The 19,358-nt window shown below is 37.2% G+C and overlaps 1 long non-coding RNA gene and 2 pseudogenes across 1 annotated transcript; 2 read left to right on the forward strand and 1 right to left on the reverse strand.

The window, feature by feature from the left end:
- Positions 1 to 159: 159 nt before the first annotated feature.
- Positions 160 to 15,150, forward strand: LOC107814484 (G-type lectin S-receptor-like serine/threonine-protein kinase SD2-5; annotated as a pseudogene).
- Positions 1,689 to 14,326, reverse strand: LOC142172858 (uncharacterized). Its single transcript, XR_012701826.1, has 2 exons — positions 13,897 to 14,326; positions 1,689 to 1,741 (listed from the first exon to the last, which is right to left on the reverse strand). It is a non-coding gene; the product is annotated as an uncharacterized LOC142172858 (long non-coding RNA).
- LOC107814480 (G-type lectin S-receptor-like serine/threonine-protein kinase SD2-5) lies at positions 11,871 to 13,656 on the forward strand (annotated as a pseudogene).
- Positions 15,151 to 19,358: the final 4,208 nt, after the last annotated feature.

Raw genomic sequence — 19,358 nt, forward strand, 5'->3', positions numbered from 1 at the left:
GAAATGTAATTTGAGGATTTAGAAGTTTAATAGATGCAAAGTTTCTTTAAATTAATAAATCAATTATCATGCTTTACTTGTAATAGTCATCTGGAGCATGACTCTTTCAAAGTTCGGTAAATGAAATGAGAAGTCATTTATCATATTATACTTAGTCAACACTGTGCTGCTGGAAAGAGTGTAAAAGTCCACAAAAGTTTATTTTGAAGATAAATTAGATAATAGGACATTAAATAAGTTTTTGTGAGGCCCCTCTCCGTGTTGACTGGGCAAAGACAGTCAGAGACAAAGATGTAAGGATTTTATTGTAGTTTTCTTTACACAACGAGAAGCTGTAAATCAAAAGAAAATCACAACAGCAGGCATTAATGAAGCAAAGAGGATTCCAAATTTTTTCTTAGATTTGGCTTCGTTTACAAGCAATGATTGCAGAACAAAGTCTACATATTACTGTCCTCCTCACTTATTTCCTCTTGTGTTCGTCTCAGTTTGCTATATCCCAAATTTCCTGGAACGAAAATGCCAGTCTTTTGAATTCCACGGCCGGACTTTCCACTTTCTGGACAAACAGGCCGACACTTTTAGTTAATTCCACCACCGACTTCTCTCGTTTGACACCCATACTTCTGCGAAGAAATGCCAGTCCACAATTCCTCTGTGGCTTCTACTGCAATTACAATGCTACAAAATGCATTTTTGGTGTCCTCTTGTTCCAGAACAGATTCGACATGCAGAATGATGTGATAAATTTCCCCCAATTAGTTTGGTCAGCTAACAGAAACCATCCAGTGAAAACCAATGCAACCTTGCAACTAAGACAAGATGGCAACTTGGTCTTGTTAGTCCACTAATACTACTGGCAAATCCGTTTCAGGCTTAAACTTGACAGAAAGAGGAAATCTCGCACTCTTTGATAAGAGAAAACGCTCAATTTGGCAGTCTTTTGATCATCCAACGGATTCTTTGCTTCCGGGGCAGAGTTTGGTTCGCGGGCAGAAGCTCATAGCAAGTGTTTCAGCATCCAATTGGAGTCAAGGTTTGCTTTCTCTTACTGTTCTCAATGGAAGCTGGGCCACTTACATAGATTCTGACCCACCTCAGTTTTACTACACTTCAACTTATTCCTATAGTCCTTACTTCAGTTTTGACAGTCAAACCTTTACTGCTTTACAATACCCTACTACATCGACAGCTCAATTCATGAAGCTTGGGCCTGATGGACATTTAAGGGTATACCAATGGGACGAACCTGATTGGAAAGAGGCATCTGACATTTTGATGCCAGATATAAGAAACTGTGGGTACCCGATGGTCTGTGGTAGATATAGCATTTGCTCAAATAACGGGCAATGTACTTGTCCGCCAGAGGAAAATTTATTCAGGCCATTTTCTGAGAGGAAACCGGATCTTGGATGCACAGAGCTAACATCCATTTCTTGTGATTCTCCACAGTATCATAGTCTCGTAGAGCTCAAGAATACCGCATATTTTGCATTTCAGTTCAGTCATGAACTAAGTTCGAGCATATTTAGGCCTGAGGGGAAAAAGTTGGAAGATTGCAAAAGGGCCTGTCTGAGTAACTGTTCTTGCAAAGCTGCAGCTTTTCAATATGATTGGGGTACAGATCGAAGAGGGAGTTGTTTGTTACTGAATGAAGTCTTCTCTCTCGTAGACAATGAGGACGGAATGGACAAGAGAGTATTTCTTAAGGTGCAGAATTCCTCAAAGGCACATAATCAGTCTGCAATCATTTTTGGAGGAAGGAAATCAAGACCTTATAAAGTGATAATAGGATCTTCTCTTTCAGTTTTGTTCTGTATCATTTTAAGTATCACTACTTGCTTTGTTATTTACAAAAAGAGGACACATAAGTCCCACAAGGCTGGGGATTTTCTGGATATAGAACCAATCTTACCTGGAATGCTAACTCGATTCTCTTACAATGAGCTGAAAATAATTACAAAAGATTTCAGCACAAAGCTTGGGGAAGGAGGATTTGGCTCTGTATATGAAGGAACACTGAGTAATGGAACCAAAATAGCTGTGAAGCATCTGGATGGTGTAGGTCAAGTAAAGGATACATTCTTAACTGAAGTAAACACAGTTGGTGGCATTCACCATGTCAATTTGGTAAAACTCATTGGATTTTGCGCCGAAAAAAGTTACAGGCTTCTAATCTATGAGTATATGGTAAATGGATCATTGGATAGGTGGATTTGCCATGAAAATGGGCTTACATGGCTTACAAGGCAAAGGATAATATCAGATATTGCCAAAGGGTTATCTTATCTTCATGAGGAATGCAGCCAGAAGATAATTCATTTGGACATCAAACCACAAAACATCCTTCTAGATCAACATTTCAATGCTAAAATATCTGATTTTGGTTTGTCGAAACTGATTGAGAAAGACAAAAGCAAAGTTGTAACTAGAATGAGAGGAACACCAGGGTATCTTGCCCCTGAATGGCTGAGCTCAGTAATCACTGAGAAAGTTGATGTGTATGCGTTTGGAATTGTGCTCTTGGAACTCCTCTCTGGGAGAAAGAATTTGGATCGGTCCCAAGCTGATGAAGAAGATGTCCATTTGGTTAGTGTTTTTAGGAGAAAAGCTGAACAAGAGCAGCTCATGGATATGGTTGACAAAAACAACGAGGATATGCAGCTCCACAGAGAAGCAGTGACAGAAATGATGAGCATTGCTGCGTGGTGTCTACAGGGAGATTTCACAAAGAGGCCTTCCATGACATTGGTCGTTAAGGCGCTGGAAGGTTTGGTGTCGGTTGAGACCAACTTGGATTACAACTTCACTAACGTACCTCAGGTTGGGGCAAGCAACCAACAGAGGGAAGCCACTATCAGTTCAAAATTGCCTTCAGTTTTATCTGGACCAAGGTAAACAATATGTTTTAAGATTTTTAGTCTTCGAAGAACCAATTTATGGTTGTGTAATGTCAGATGTTGCAAAGTTCCAATCTAGCATAATGTTTTGTGGTGTATGACATTATAATTCAGAAAAGTAATGTTTTCCTAAGTTCTGCATTAGACTTTTGAGCTTCATATTACTATCATGTAGAGGATCCTCAATTACATTAGATTTATTATATTCTCCCCCACTAGTGATAATGTTAGGATCGGGAACCCGAGTAGTGCGAAATTTAGCCAAACAATGGTATAATGACAATAACAAAGACAATGGAAGTTGATAACGCCGACAACTAAAGTAGATAAAGAAGACACAAATTTAACGTGGTTCGGTCAAAGTGACCTACGTCCACAAGCGGAGAGGAGCAATTTACTATAACAATAAGAGTACAAAAGAGAGTACAAAATTAGAGTAAACACTCTAATTAATCCCAAATACCTTAAGAGAATAACCTCACAAGATCACTCCAAAGAAAGGGTTCACACAGGTGTTTCCCAACACTTAACTCTCATACAAAACACTCTTAATAAAGGAAGAAAGGAAGAAACAAGAATTGAAGACAAGTTTTGTTGGTGTGTATAAAATGAACTAATGGCCTTCCCTTTTATAGGCAAAAAAGTCTTGACCTCTTAGGTGTAAAAGAAGAGATACAACTTATGCAAATGATGTCCAACACACAATGCAATATTTTTGGGTCCCAAAGAATATTGCCAACAAAGTCTACACTTTGCAAAGATGCTTATGCTTATGTGAGATGGACTCCATTTGACAAAATAATGGCCATATTACAGATAACATTCCTCGAATGTTAAGCGAGTTATACCCTTGACATAAGAGGTGTGAATACTTTGCCGCTGCATTCACCTTACCTTTTCATACTTATAAATACGTACATCTCTCGTAGGACAACTCGCACCAACAAACTCTTACTTCCTGGATGCAATAGATGTCTTAACCATCTTATTCGTAAAACTTCTTTAACGATGACTTAATATTAAAATATTGCAACCTTCCAAGTGAGAGTTCTATTTATTATTTATGAAAAGCATACTTATCTAAAAAATGTCTCAAATCTACCAAAGTCCCTCAACCTTTCCCATCCACTTATCACAACTTGGTGTAATTTGTACATATGATTAGCTTCAAAATGATTCACCACTCTATAATGCTCTTCACACTCCAAATCTCCAATGCGAAAGAACTCTCAGCAATTACATGTTTGCTGCTTAACAAAAGCAAGAATTTTATTTCACATTTTCCAGGCTTCTGCCCAACTAAGGGTGGCAAGTGGGCCGGTCCGGGCTCGGGACCGGCCCGGGCCCGCGGGCTAAGTGGGCCGGGACCGGTAGGACCGCTAGAAGTGGGCTTGGGCCGGTCTCGTGGGCCGGTTCTTACCTAGGAACCGTTAGGACCGGCCCCGTTTGGCCCGCCAAGAGACCAGGAGCGGACCGGTCCCTTGGCGGGCCTAACGGATATTTTTTTTTTTAAAAACATTTGCCGTTTGGCTATTTAAAAAAAGAGCTGTTGGGATTTAAAAAATAGCCGTTGGCTATTTAAAAATAGCCATTTAACACCCCAACTTAATTTTAACCCCAAACATTTTATAATTACACTTTTTTCCTATTTTCAACTATAAATACCTCCTCATTCTTTCATTTTCTTACAAAATCAATATCAATCTATCACAATCTCTCTCTAATTTTCTTCTATACTTGCTACTATTGCTTACTTTATTCCAAAAAATAGTCAAAAAATATTGAGGTTGTTACAATTTATGAAAAATTTGTGAAGTTGGTGAATTGAAGTCTTCAACGATAATCAATTTTCAACAAGTTGTTCGTCAAATCGGTAAACTCGTTCTAACTTTTAAGTCTTAATATTATAGTTTTGTTTGTTTTATTTATTTGCTATTACTTGATTAATTAAGATGTCTTCCTTAAGAAATGCTAGCTGAACTTGCTGAGGATGCTGCTTCGCCCGACAATGGAAGCGGCAATGACCAAGCTACTTTTCCGCCACCACCAACGGAAATTCCTCTGAACCTTGAAGGATTTATGAAGTTTGTAAGAGATAGCATGTAACTTGTATGAACAAAAATTAGTATGTATTATGTAACTTGTATTTTGGCACATCTTGATTAGTTCATTTTTCTTCTCAATGGTGGTATTAGCACCTTGTTGTGCTCATTCCATAGGGGGAGGAAGACTAAGAAAGATATTTTCATGTTTTTTATTGCTATAATAAAATTATAAAGAATATCTTTTTACAATATTTTTGTCCTTAAATTTGAATTAAAAAATTAGGTCACAATTCTATAATAAATTTACAAGGCATTGCCTTAGATATTTTTGTTAACATCTTTTTGTCTCTAATTTTTATTTAATTTTTAAAAACAAATCACAACTTAGCCGTTGGACCCACTTAGCACGCGGGCCCGACCCATTTAGCCCAAGACCATGAGTTCGTGGGCCCGATCACGGGCCGGTTCCTACAAAAAGATCGTTTAGCCCGGGACTGCTAAGCCCATTTATTTAAGGCCCAGGACGACCGCTAAGCCCGTTTATTTAAGGACCGGGACCGCGGCCCACGAGACCGACTCACTTGGCCCGTTTAAGGCCCGGACCGACCCACTTGCCACCCCTATGCCCAACTATCAAATGTGTATGAAAATCATTCACAAGAGGCTACCACCATACACAGACGGAAAAAAAGAAGATAAAGAAGAAACAAACAACAAGCTTTTAAAAGCTAGTGCACCATGGCCAAGTGCTTGCTCCACAAACAAGCTAGTGCATGCTCCACCATGGAGGGTGGAGGTTCGTTCATCTTCAAAGCTGACTGCTATAAATATGTGCAGCAGCTGTTGAAGAAAGATACAAACCAAACTGAAAACGCTCAACTTTGGCTATACATTGCACTCCTTCCTCTCAGCATTTCCATACGATTTTCTGAGTTTCTACTCCTTTGTTCTGCATTGTTTTAACTTCAAACAAAGCAACTGTAAGTGTGATTTGCTACCGAACTTTGTGTTCGCTGAAACACTGGGGTTTGAAGTACCGCTACACCAGTGTGTGATTCGTTCTATCCTGGGAGGAAATAATCCATAACCTTGGGCACTAGGAGGGGATTAAATTCCTTAAGGAAACACTGTGAATTCAGTGGGCTCGAATTAATTACTGTTTCATAACGATAACTTATATTTTCCAGAATTATTATTTACAAATACAGCAATATTGGCGGGACTAACAATCTTAAGGAATTTAATATTTATTTCTGTATTTGTGTTATTCTTATTATTTTGCAAACTAAAACCTTTGTAGTTTTGTGCACTCCCGTTTTGGAGAGTAAAGCCTTCGTGGCGTTTTGTTGGAGATTAAAATCTACGTGATTTTTATTCCAGTTTGAAAACGTTTATTAAACGTTTGTGTCATTCTTTTACAGAAAAAATGACAACTGAAAGCGAAAACCAAGTTGTTCCGACGGTGACTGCCAACGCATCGACAAGCCGAACACCGGCGTTGGCACCGACAGAAAAACCCGAAAAATTTTCCGGGATTGATTTCAAGCGCTGGCAGCAGAAGATGTTCTTCTATTAACTATGTTATGTCTACAGAAGTTCATCAAGGAAGATGTTCCTCATCTGCCAGATAAAACTCCAGAGAATGAACGTTTTGTCGTGATTGAAGCGTGGAAGCATTCTGATTTTTTATGCAAGAATTATATTCTTAGCGGAGTGGATGATAATCTGTATAATGTATACAGTGGCGTGGAGACGTCAAAAGAATTGTGGAATGCACTTGAAAAGAAAAATAAAACTGAAGATGCCGGGATGAAGAAATTCGTTGCCGCAAAGTTTTTGGACTACAAAATGGTAGATAGCAAGTCTGTTATTACCCAAGTCCAGGAATTGCAAGTGATTATTCATGATCTACTTGCTGAAGGTCTTGTCATCAATGAAGCATTCCAAGTAGCAGCAATGATTGAGAAGTTGCCTCCGCTGTGGAAGGACTTCAAAAATTATTTGAAACACAAACGAAAGGAAATGTCCCTTGAAGATCTCATTGTTCGGTTGAGAATCGAAGAGGACAATAAAGCTGCTGAAAGGTGAGGCCATGGAAATTCGACAATAATGGGAGCAAATATTGTTGAAGATAACAAAAAGAGGAAGAAAGTTTCTGTTCCGAAATACAACCCAAGCAAGAAGCGGTTCAGTGGAAATTGCTACAACTGTGGGAAAATCGAACACAAATCTACGGAGTATCGTGCTCCGAAGAAAGACAAGAAAAGGGGTCAAGCAAACATGGTAGTAAAGCATGATGATGTTGATAACTTGTGTGCCATGCTTTCTAAATGTAACTTGGTGGGAAATCCTAAACAGTGGTGGTTTGATTCTGGAGCCACTCGCCATGTTTGTGCAGTTAGAGAAGCTTTTGCTACTTATGCTCCTGCTGGACCCGGAGAGACAGTTTATATGGGAAATGCTTCAACAGCAAAAGTTGAAGGATATGGGAAGATATTTCTGAAAATGACTTCTGGCAAGGTCATGACTTTGAACAATGTCCTTCATGTTCCCAAAATGAGAAAGAATTTAGTCTCTCCTGGACTTCTTGTTAAGCACGGTTTAAGTGCGTTTTTGTGTCCGACAAGGTTGTCATAAGTAAGAATGAAATATTTGTAGGAAAAGGTTACCTCACCGAGGGCCTTTTCAATCTGAATGTAATGGTTGTGGAAAACAATAATAATATTTCAGCTTCTTCTTACTTACTTGAGTCAAATGATTTATGGCATGTACGTTTGGGTCATGTCAATTATAAAACCTTGCGGAAAATGATTAACTTGGAAGTACTGCCTAAGTTTGAATGCGAAAAATCAAAATGTCAAACATGTGTGGAATCTAAGTATGTTAAACATCCTTATAAGTCAGTTGAAAGGAATTCAAATCCTTTAGACTTAATTCACACAGATATTTGTGATATGAAGTCAATACCATCTCGCGGTGGAAAGAAGTATTTCATAACTTTTATTGACGATGGTACTCGATATTGCTATGTTTACTTACTGAATAGTAAAGATGAAGCAATAGACGCATTCAGGCAATACAAAAATGAAGTTGAAACGCAACTTAACAAGAAAGTAAAAATGATAAGAAGTGATAGGGGTGGTGAATATGAATCTCCTTTTGAAGAAATATGTTTAGAATATGGAATTATTCATCAAACAACAGCCCCTTACATGCCCCAATCTAATGGGATTGCGGAAAGAAAGAATCGCACATTAAAGGAGATGATGAATGCGTTGTTGATAAGTTCTGGTTTGCCACAGAACTTGTGGGGGGAAGCCATTCTTACGGCTAATCGAATATTAAATCGAGTGCCCCATAGCAAAACACAATCCATTCCATATGAAAAATGGAAAGGAAGGAAGCCCAACTTGAATTATTTTAAAGTGTGTGGGTGTTTGGCAAAAGTGCAAGTCCCTAAACCCAAAAGGGTAAAGATAGGACCGAAAATCGTTGATTGTGTTTTCATAGGATATGCGACAAATAGTAAAGCATATCGATTTCTGGTTCATAAATCAGAAAATCCCGACATTCATAATAATACGGTTATAGAATCAGATAATGCTGAGTTCTTTGAAAATATATATCCGTATAAAAACGAATGTGAGTCGTTTGGTGAAGGATCTAAACGAGCTCGGGAAGAAACAAAAGAAAGTACATGTAATCAGGAGGATCCAAGACGTAGTAAACGTCAAAGAACGTCTACTTCATTTGGACCAGATTTTGTGACTTTCTTATTGGAGAATGAGCCTCAAACATTTAAAGAAGCTATGACTTCTTCGGAATCATTGTTTTGGAAAGAGGCAGTCAATAGTGAAATAGAATCCATATTGAACAACCATACATGGGAATTGGTTGATCTTCCTCCTGGAAATAAACCTTTGGGTTCTAAATGGATTTTTAAGAGAAAAATCAAAAATGATGGCACTATTGATAAATTCAAGGCAAGACTCGTAGTCAAAGGGTATAGACAACGAGAAGGTCTAGACTACTTTGATACATACTCTCCAGTTACAAGAATTACGTCCATACGGATGTTAGTAGCATTAGCTGCAGTGTATGGTCTTGAAATTCATCAAATGGATGTTAAGACGGCCTTCTTAAATGGAGAGTTGGAGGAAGAAATTTACATGGAACAACCTGAAGGGTTTGTGGTTCCAGGTAAAGAAAAGAAGGTATGTAGACTTGTTAAGTCTCTTTACGGACTAAAACAAGCACCCAAACAATGGCATGCGAAATTTGACCAAACAATGTTGTCAAATGGTTTTAAGATAAATGAATGTGATAAATGTGTGTACATTAAAAATGTTCCAAATCATATAGTCATTGTTTGCCTATATGTGGATGATATGCTGATAATGAGTAATGACATTGCCAACATAAATGCTACTAAAGCATATGCTCAATAGCAAGTTTGATATGAAAGACTTGGGAGTTGCTGATTTAATTCTGGGAATTAAGATCCATAAGACTCCTCAAGGTCTGGCATTGTCACAATCTCATTATATTAAGATAGTACTTGAAAAATTCAAGCACTTGAGCTTTAAAGTTGCAAAGACTCCAATTGACGTGAATCTTGCATTAGCAAAGAATAAAGGCCAAAGCATATCACAATTGGATTATGCTCGTGTGTTGGGATGCTTAATGTATATCATACACGACCAGATATAGCTTGTGCTATAAGTAAACTGAGTCGATATACGAGCAATCCAGGCCAATCTCATTGGATGGCAATGAAACGAGTTTTGGGATATTTAGAACATACTCAGAACTTTGACTTGCACTACAGTAAATTCCCTGCGGTGATTGAGGGATACTGTGATACAAATTGGATCACCGGTTCAACTGATTCTAAGTCCACAAGCACTATTGGTGGAGGAGCGGTATCTTGGAAGTCGTCCAAACAAACATGTATTGCCCGCTCTACAATGGAGGCTGAATTCATAGCCTTAGATAAAGCCGGTGAAGAAGTTGAATGGCTCCGGAATTTCTTGGAAGACATTCCATTTTAGCCCAAACCGTTGGCACCAATATGCATACATTGTGATAGTCAAGCGGCAATTGGAAGGGCTGGGAGCATTATGTATAACGGTAAATCTCGTCATATACGACGAAGACATAAAACCGTTAGGCAATTACTCTCTAGAGGAATTATCACGATTGACTATGTAAAGTCAAGTGATAATGTGTCGGATTCACTTACAAAAGGCCTAACTAGAGAGGTAGTTGAGAAATCATCAAGGGGAATGAGGCTATGGCCGAGAACAAGTCATTGTGGCGGTAACTCTACCTAGAAAACTAGAGATCCCAAGATCTAGGTTCAAGGAGATCAAACAAAGTCATTAATGACGGTTCGACGTTGTCAAATAAAATTTTAGTCCGTTCTCGTGATGAGACAATGTTCAGTACCAAGGATAAAACATTAAGGCTTTTTAATAATTTCTAAATTTGATACGGGGTATATCAATTAGTGTATCTACAGGATGACACGTTTAGGAATCACCTATGTAAGTGTGAAGTGTTAGCCGCTTCAAGGAGAACTTTGTAAGGCCAGTTCTCTACGCACTTATGAAACCAGGCGGTGTTCATGGCTGAAACGAACACAACAATGAGAACCAAAGACGGTTAAGGGTTGATTGTGTGACTTATGTTTGTCTAGGTATACACCAAAGAACGACGGTTCAAAGATATCAAATCTACCGATTGACCGAGTATATCCGACATAAGTTCACTACGAAAAGTTCAAAGGGAAACCTACTTATCCAGATGCGATTAATCCTTGCTTGCAAATCACACAGTTTTTCCATACATACTTCCGTGATATAGCCATTCCCCATTCATGTGGGGGATTGTTGAGGTTTTTGTTATTTAAGATGAAATAGTCTTAAAATGAGGGTGAATGGAAAATGGAGGGAAAATGAAATTTTTGAGTAAAATTTTTAAGTTTTCCCCTATTGACAATGAGATATTGTCCCATATTGGAAGAGGAAAAGATTTTTGGTGGGTATATATATAATTGCTCTTCTTGTAGCTCTTAAAGAGTTAAGAAGAAAGCAAGCCTCGCGCTGCCATCGTTGTCGCTGCTCGGCTCGGCTTCGGATTCGGATTCGGATTCGGATTTGGATTTGGTCAAATGATCGATTGATTGATTAATTGTTTGAACCAAATTTATTTGTTAATAGTAAATATTAACGTAAGATTATCCGCATTTGTAACGGATATGTTCCAATCCGTGTATTGACCACCAGCTGCAATAGCAGCCGCCTAATGCTCTTCCCACCATGGCCAAGTGCTTGTTCCACAAACAAGCTAGTGCATGCTCCACCATGGAGGGTGGAGGTTCGTTCATCTTCAAAGCTGACTGCTATATATATGTGCAGCAGCTGTTGAAGAAAGATACAAACCAAACTGAAAACACTCAACTTTGGCTATACATTGCACTCATTCCTCTCAGCATTTCCATACGATTTTCTGAGTTTCTACTCCTTTGTTCTACATTGTTTTAACTTCAAACAAAGCAACTGTAAGTGTGATTTGCTACCGAACTTTGTGTTCGCTGAAACACTGGGGTTTGAAGTACCGCTACACCAGTGTGTGATTCGTTCTATCCTGGGAGGAAATAATCCATAACCTTGGGTACTATGAGGGGATTAAATTCCTTAAGGAAACACTGTGAATTCAGTGGGCTCGAATTAATTACTGTTTCATTACGATAACTTATATTTTCCAGAATTATTATTTACAAATACAGCAATATTGGCGGGACTAACATATACTCCCATTGACCAACCGTAGAAGTGTAGAACTCTATTATTTCTAAGTGCGAAGCCCCAAAGCACAAAGCGAAAAGATCAAAATAATCATCAAAATTTGAACGACCTTGGATACCAATACATGAAACTTGAGCCTGATGGAAGCTTAAAAGTGTATGATTGGCGAGGTCAGTGGAAAGAGGTGGATGATCTCCTGACAAATTTTTATGGTGAGTGTTATTACCCCATGGTCTGCGGAATATACGGTATTTTCTCAAGGGGCCAGTGTAGTTGTCCCAAATCATGCTCTAATTCAACAAGCTATTTCAGACAGATAGATGATAGGCAGGCTAATCTTGGTTGTTCTGAGGTCACAAGGCTGACTTGTGATGATTTAAATAACCACAGATTTTTGGAACTTCAAGATGTGGACTATTTCGCATTTACTGCAGATATTAGAAACACTGATATGAATACCTGTAAAGATGCATGTTTGAGGAACTGTTCCTGTAAAGCTGCTTTATTTCGTAGTGGTTTAAACTCTTCCGTTGGGGGAGTGCTACCTACCATCCGAGATCTTTTCACTAGCGAATAATGACAAGGCCAGGACAAGGTATGCTTCCAATGCATTTATAAAAGTACAGGTTGAAGTTGAACTAGCAGCTGCAAAAGGGGAAAAGAGTATTAATAGTGCTAAACTGGGCTCTGTCATAGGACTTTCCATCTTAGGCATCATAATTGCAAATACAATTTTCATATTCTCGAAGAAGAGAAAATCCAATGAAGACGAGGAGAATTATCTAGATCACATGCCGGGAATGCCCACTAGATTTTCTTATGATGATCTAAAGGCTCCAACAGAGAATTTTACGAAGAAGCTTGGCGAAGGAGGATTTGGGTCGGTATTTGAGGGGTGCCTGGAAGATGGCACAAAGATTGTAGTGAAATGCCTCGACGGAATAGGCCAAGTCAAAAAATCATTCCTAGCCGAGGTTGAAACTATTTGGCAACATACATCATGTAAACTTGGTGCAATTAATTGGCTTCTGTGCTGAGAAATCTCACAGGCTTTTAATATATGAGTTTATGATCAATGGATCACTTGAAAAATGGATTTACCATGGGAAACAAGAGCTTACTCTTGATTGGAACTGCAGGCGGAAGATTATTCAAGACATAGCCAAAGGTTTAGCTTACCTTCACGAAGAATGCAGGCAAAAGATTCTACATCTGGATATTAATCCCCCAAACATACTCCTAGATGAGAAGCACAACGCTAAGCTCTCTAACTTTGGGCTTTCAAAGCTAATTGATCGGAATCATAGCCAAGTCATGACTACGATGAGAGGCACTCCTGGTTATTTGGCTCCTGAATGGCTTAGTGGAGTTATAACAGAAAAGGTAGACGTCTACAGCTTTGGCATTGTGATCTTGGAAATTTTGAGTGGAAGAAGACATTTTGAGGCATCCGAGTCAGAAGAGCAAAGGGTAATGTTGAACTTATTCAAGAAAAAGGCAGAGGAAGGGAAATTGGAGGATCTTATTGATAAGCATAGTGAAGATATGCAGTCTTACAAAGAAGAAGTAATAGAGACTATGCAGATTGCTGCCTGGTGTTTACAAAGTGATTACACAAAGAGGCCTTCAATGTCAATGGTTGTCAAGTCAATGGAAGGTGTTTTGGATGTTGAAAAGAATCTGGACTATAGCTTCTTTAAGCCACAAACAATGAGTAAATTACCAAATATTACTTTTTCAGATTCAACTCCTTTACAGTTTACTACCTTCAGTCCTATCAGGCCCAAGATGATTTTGCTGCTAGAAGTTAAGATTTTTTATTTTTTTTTCAATTTATTCATGCAAAGTTTGTTCAATGTGTACTTACTTCTTTCTTCATTCACTTATCACAACTTTCTCCAAATTGTACAGACTATTCACTCCAAATGACTCACCACTCTATAATGCTTTGCACACTCCAATGAAAAAAGTTTCAATAATTACAAATTCTGCTACTTCATTTCAGCAAGAATTTCATAATTTTCAAGGCTGCTGCCTAACATATCAAATGGATAAGTAAATCATTAGCAAGCATCTGCAACATATGCAAAATAAAAGAAAGACAAAAACAACTACAGTAGATTCTTAAAGTTCTCAGCCAACCTGAATGACTTTAACAAATGCTGTAGTAAGTGGCCTCCAATGTCAAACTGTTGTGCCGCCTATTCATGCTTCAATACGACCTCCTCAGTCCTCAGAAACGAGAATCACACGAGCATGAAAACTACAGGTATTTCATGCCTTCGCAATTTCTACGATTAAGTGATATTCTAAAAGACGAAACATGATATATAGGAGTATCTCTTTAAATTACTGATGCAATAGATTAGAGAGGGGAGAAGGTTCTGGAAACTTGTGGAGAGGACAGCTGAAAAATACTGAAGTTGAGTTGAGTCTTCTTATATATATAGGTACGCACTACGCCACTAACTCAGCTGTGATTGGCCCATATTGTTCCGGATGTTAATGTTAATTAAGTACATCCTCTGTCGGTGTTACAGTTTCTAGAGTCAATTTTTTTTTAATTTTATCGTGATTCGGACATAGAGTTTTTAAGTTTTTTGAAATAAAATTTATATACTATTTGGAAACTAAATCATCTTAAAAATTATTATAAATTATTATAATTAACAATCTATATATATATATATATATATATATATATATATATATATATATATAAAATTGAGGGAAAGAGTGTTTATGTGGCACTTCTCAAAAGCTAGAAATTCCATTTATCTTTACCCACATTTTTTTGGATTATTATGTTATTTTAGCCGTTTACCTCATTAGTTAACCATTTAGCCAAACGTTTCATTGAAACGTCACTCACTTATTGAGTCACAATTAAAGCACCGTTTCAAAGCTTCCCTCTACCTTTTCAATTATACGTTTGCTTTCCCTAAGAAAGCCAAAAAACCTTGACTTCCTCTTCTTCCCATTAATCTACTTAATTACGCTTCTTTTATTTTCTTCTTTCTCACACACAATTTCACATACATTTACATGTGTATATTAGAAAATACAGATGCATTTAGCATCAGTGGAAGAATGATCGAAGAAACAGAGCACAAAAAGAGTTCGTAAAGGTTGTTTGATGAATTAATTGTAATAGAGTCCTTTTTTTTAATGATACAATTCAGGAGAGGATTTGCACGGAAAAAAAATGAGAAATTGGAGCCTGGAGGCATGATGATACACATGGGAAGACCGGCAAGAACAAGATTTTTGGTAAATAGTATTACAAGTAACCTTTTTTATTTACTTCATGTTAAAGATCAGATTTTATTGCGTATAGATAAATTTCGTGATATTGTAATTAACGTAAAAGAATTAAAGTAAACCCTTTTATAAGTATTCTCACATTTTCTAATTATTATATTATCCCTCAAACATTTTCTTTTATTCTATTTAGATTACTACAATTGAGCAATATTAATGTGATTATATGAAGTTGTCATGATTTACAATTTACAATTTACATGGTAACATCATAGGTTTGAACTGTTTTGTTACATATTTTTTACAGTCTATATTAATTATGTGAAAGGATAAATAATTTTGAAGTGTTAGTGGAACAGAAAGAAACAAGAACTCAAAAGAATTCGACTAGACACTTTTTCCTCCATGCTTATATGTGAAACAAAAAAAAAAAATCTTGAAACAAAAGAAGCAATTTTGAATATTTTCTCAGAGAAATACTAGAAAATAAAACTTCATAGGCATGAAGTGGGTGAAGGGATGGGCCAAAGTTTCTGTCTTTTTTAGTAACAGTAGAAAAGAGGAGAGAAAAAGGAAGTAGCTGTAGGAAAAGAAAGAAAAAGAATAAAAAATGATAGACGATACAAGAGATACTATCATTTTTGCTCGAATGAGAACCTTATTAATTTAGGGGATGAATAATATCATTATTCAATTGGTAATATCATTATCCCTTTTGTCACGACTCATTTTCTGAACAAGTCGTGACCGGAACCCGATCACTAAACATGACCGAGCGAACCATCTGTGCTTACCAAATCTATTATAACTTCAAACTTTATATGCAACAAGGCAATACTTTAACCAAATACTTTTGATTAATTTAAATATTTAAAATAAATCAAATTCAAAACTTTATTCGTATTAACTACTGAAATACTACTAAATTATTATCAAAAACATTTGAATCTTAACTCACCGACTGTGTCTATGAAGCCTCTACTGATAAACTGACGCACTGCTCAGGACATGAGATTTTCTGGCCAGGTCTCTAAGTGAACAAAGAAATAGCTAAATAAAGATGACACTAAGGAGTACTCCACGAACAAAAGCGGAGCTCACCAATTGCACTGGAAGTGAGGGAAGTCCTAACCCGTAGCATGCTCGCCTGCAAAACCGGTTCCTACGTTGTACCGTAGACCAACGTAGGTTCCCAAAAGAGAACGTCAGTACCATCCATTGTACTCAATGAGTCTCAACGACAGGGACGAAACTTTAATAGCATATACATTACAAGCAAAGATTATAAATGCATGTAAAACATAAAGCTTATAAGAACAATTCTAAAATAATTGCATAATAGCAGTTTATGAATATTCTAAAAGAAATTCTTTCCTTTTTTTCTTTAAAAAAAAAAATACATCACTTTATACTTTGGGAGTTCCAACCATCCTGACTTAATTCTGTCTCAGTCACCGTGTGATCAGCACAGGTTCGATCCCAACCTGATCGAATAGGCCCAATCCACAAGGTGTCACTCGCTTCATGGTTCTCAGCGCTCATGTGCTATACCTTAGCTTGGCTAGGCAAATTCTTAGCAACGAGACCCTCGGCTCGTGTGCTCCCTACTTTGGCACAAGTAGTTTCAGGAAGTCAACGCCTTGGTCAGGACCCTCGGCCTGGACGATGACCCCTTCTCAGAATAGAGGATACTCCCAAAAATCTTTTCTTTCTAAAACTTCTTCTTGTGACTTTTCAAGTCTAAATCTTTTCTGAAACACCCTATGCATACTCATGCTGGCATCCTTAAATGTAAAGCATGGTATAAGAATGAAATAAATATTCAAAAGTATATCTAAAGATTCTTGCTCCTTCATGAATTTTCAACATGAAAATGGCATATAAGAATAACACAAAAATCTGAAAATTTATGCACATATATCATAATAAATCATCTAAACTTTAGCTAGAACAATTCTAAGTTAATAAGTACTCACTCTCTCCAATTAAGTACATATAAACTCTTTTAAGCAATTCATCAAACACCTTGTATGCGTGATTTTGTGAGTTAAACCACTTTAGTAAAGGGTTATATCAACTCACCTCAAAACTTCTCGAGCCAATACGTAGGCCCCAATCCAATTTATACCCGTCAAATAATCTATTCTACAACAACCAGTGCATTTTAACCAATTTTAAAGTTTCACACCTAAACATGAAATTTACTGTGATACAGAGAAAGAAGGAAATTAACTATCCAATTCTTAAATTGTAGGATAATTGAGAATAGAAAATTTTATATACCTGCGCTCAAGAACTAGTTAGTTGTAAAGAAACCTAGAATTTTCGTTGTCCGCCTCAATAGTTCCTGGGACTTGCTGCGTAAAGAAGCCGCTGTTTCTTATCCTTAAAAGTCCTTCGTTTTTCTGTTTCATATAACAAGGCTTTAAGCCCTTTTACTTACAGCAGCCCACTTTATGGGCTTTTTATGGGCTTTAGGTCTAATCCTTTTTTTTTTTGACTTAACTTCTATTTAATGATACTCACTTCTAATAACTAATAATATCAACTTTATTAATATTCCCTATTTGTATATCCAATTATTTATAAATAGGGAAGTAACTCAAAAGTCAATCACAAGGGTTTAAATCTGTAATAGAAGTATAATTTTTTTTTTATGCACTTAAGGCAAGATTAAAAAAAATATATTAAATTCTATATTTAGCGTGTGTTGAAACTTTTATAGATTTGAGGAGTGTTACAATCTTCCCTCCTTAAAAACTTTCGTCCTCGAATGTTGCTAGGGCCTTATTATTATGCTAACAATCATTCCTTAATTCCTTGAACTTCTTAAGTTTTCTTAGCACTACTCACTTTTCAAAGGGACTCTAAATTTTGGCTAACTCCCTAAATTTTCAAAAATTTTGGCAGAGTTTCCCTTGTAAATTGGACTATCCAAAAAAAATGATATCCTTGTTACCAATACCACAACTACACCAACAACAATCAAATATACCATAACAGGCCATTCATAGGCACCATACACAGCTCATAAACTAATTACTCATACTCCGGCAAAGAGGTACCACAATAACCAACCAAAACCTAAAGCACAACACTTCAGCGAAAAGTAAATAACTTTAATGAATTAAATATACTCTGGCATGGAACTAAATTATTAAATAACTAAATATATTCTGATAGAAACTAAATTACTTCAACAACTAAGTGTAATCTAGCAAGGACATAAACACATGCTAACTTGTATTTAATAAATAAAATATATATGCCAAGCCAAACTTAGGTTCACATACCTTTTTCCTCAAATAAATATGGATATTTCTTCCTCATATCTTCCTCGACCTCCTACGTAGCCTCTTTTGAATCATGATTACTCCACAAAACTTTTATCGATGCTATATCTTTTGTTCTCAACTTTCTTACTTGCCTATCGAAAATTTCTATAGGTACCTCTTCATAAGTCAAGCCTTCTTTAATTTCTATGGTATCGGCAGGTATTATATGCGACTCATCATGAATGTACTTTCTAAGCATAGACACATGAAAAACAGGATGAACAGAGGACAACTCAACGGGCAACGCTAGCTCATAAGCCACGTTTCCCTTCTTTTCTACAATCTCATAAGGTCTAATAAATCTAGGACTAAGTTTCCCCTTCCTACCAAACCTCATAACTCCTTTCATTGGTGAAACTTTCAAAAATACCTTGTCACCAACCATGAACTCTAAGTCACGATGCCTCTTGTCAGAAAAGGACTTTTGACGATTCTGAGCCGCTTTTAGTCTTTCTCTGATTAGCTGGACTTTCTCTAAGGCCTCACAAACAAACTCTGGACCAATCAATGGAACCTCTGCTGGTTCAAACCAACCCACTCCTACATATTCGCCCATACAACGCTTCATAAGGAGCCATACCAATGCTGGTCTGATAGCTGTTATTGTAAGCAAATTCTATAAATGGCAAGTGATCATCCCAATTACCTCCAAAATCTATAACACATGCCCGCAGCATATCTTCGAGTGTCTGAATGGTCCTTTCTGCCTGGCCATCGGTCTGTGGATGGAAAGCGGTGCTCAAATTGACCTTGGTACCTAATCTTTTCTGAAATGCCTTCCAAAAATGCGTCGTGAACTGAGGGCCTCTGTCAGATATGATTGAAACTGGAGTACGATGCAATCGGACTATTTCTTTGATGTACAACTGTGCATACTGCTCTGCGGAATCTGTCGTCTTTACTGGTAGGAAATACGCGGACTTTGTCAGTCGGTCTACAATAACCCAAATTGAATCATGCTTGCGGTATGTGCGAGGTAGACCTACTACGAAATCCATATTAATCATC

Source organism: Nicotiana tabacum, chromosome 2 (genome assembly GCF_000715075.1).
Source record: "Nicotiana tabacum cultivar K326 chromosome 2, ASM71507v2, whole genome shotgun sequence".
NCBI lineage: Eukaryota > Viridiplantae > Streptophyta > Magnoliopsida > Solanales > Solanaceae > Nicotiana > Nicotiana tabacum.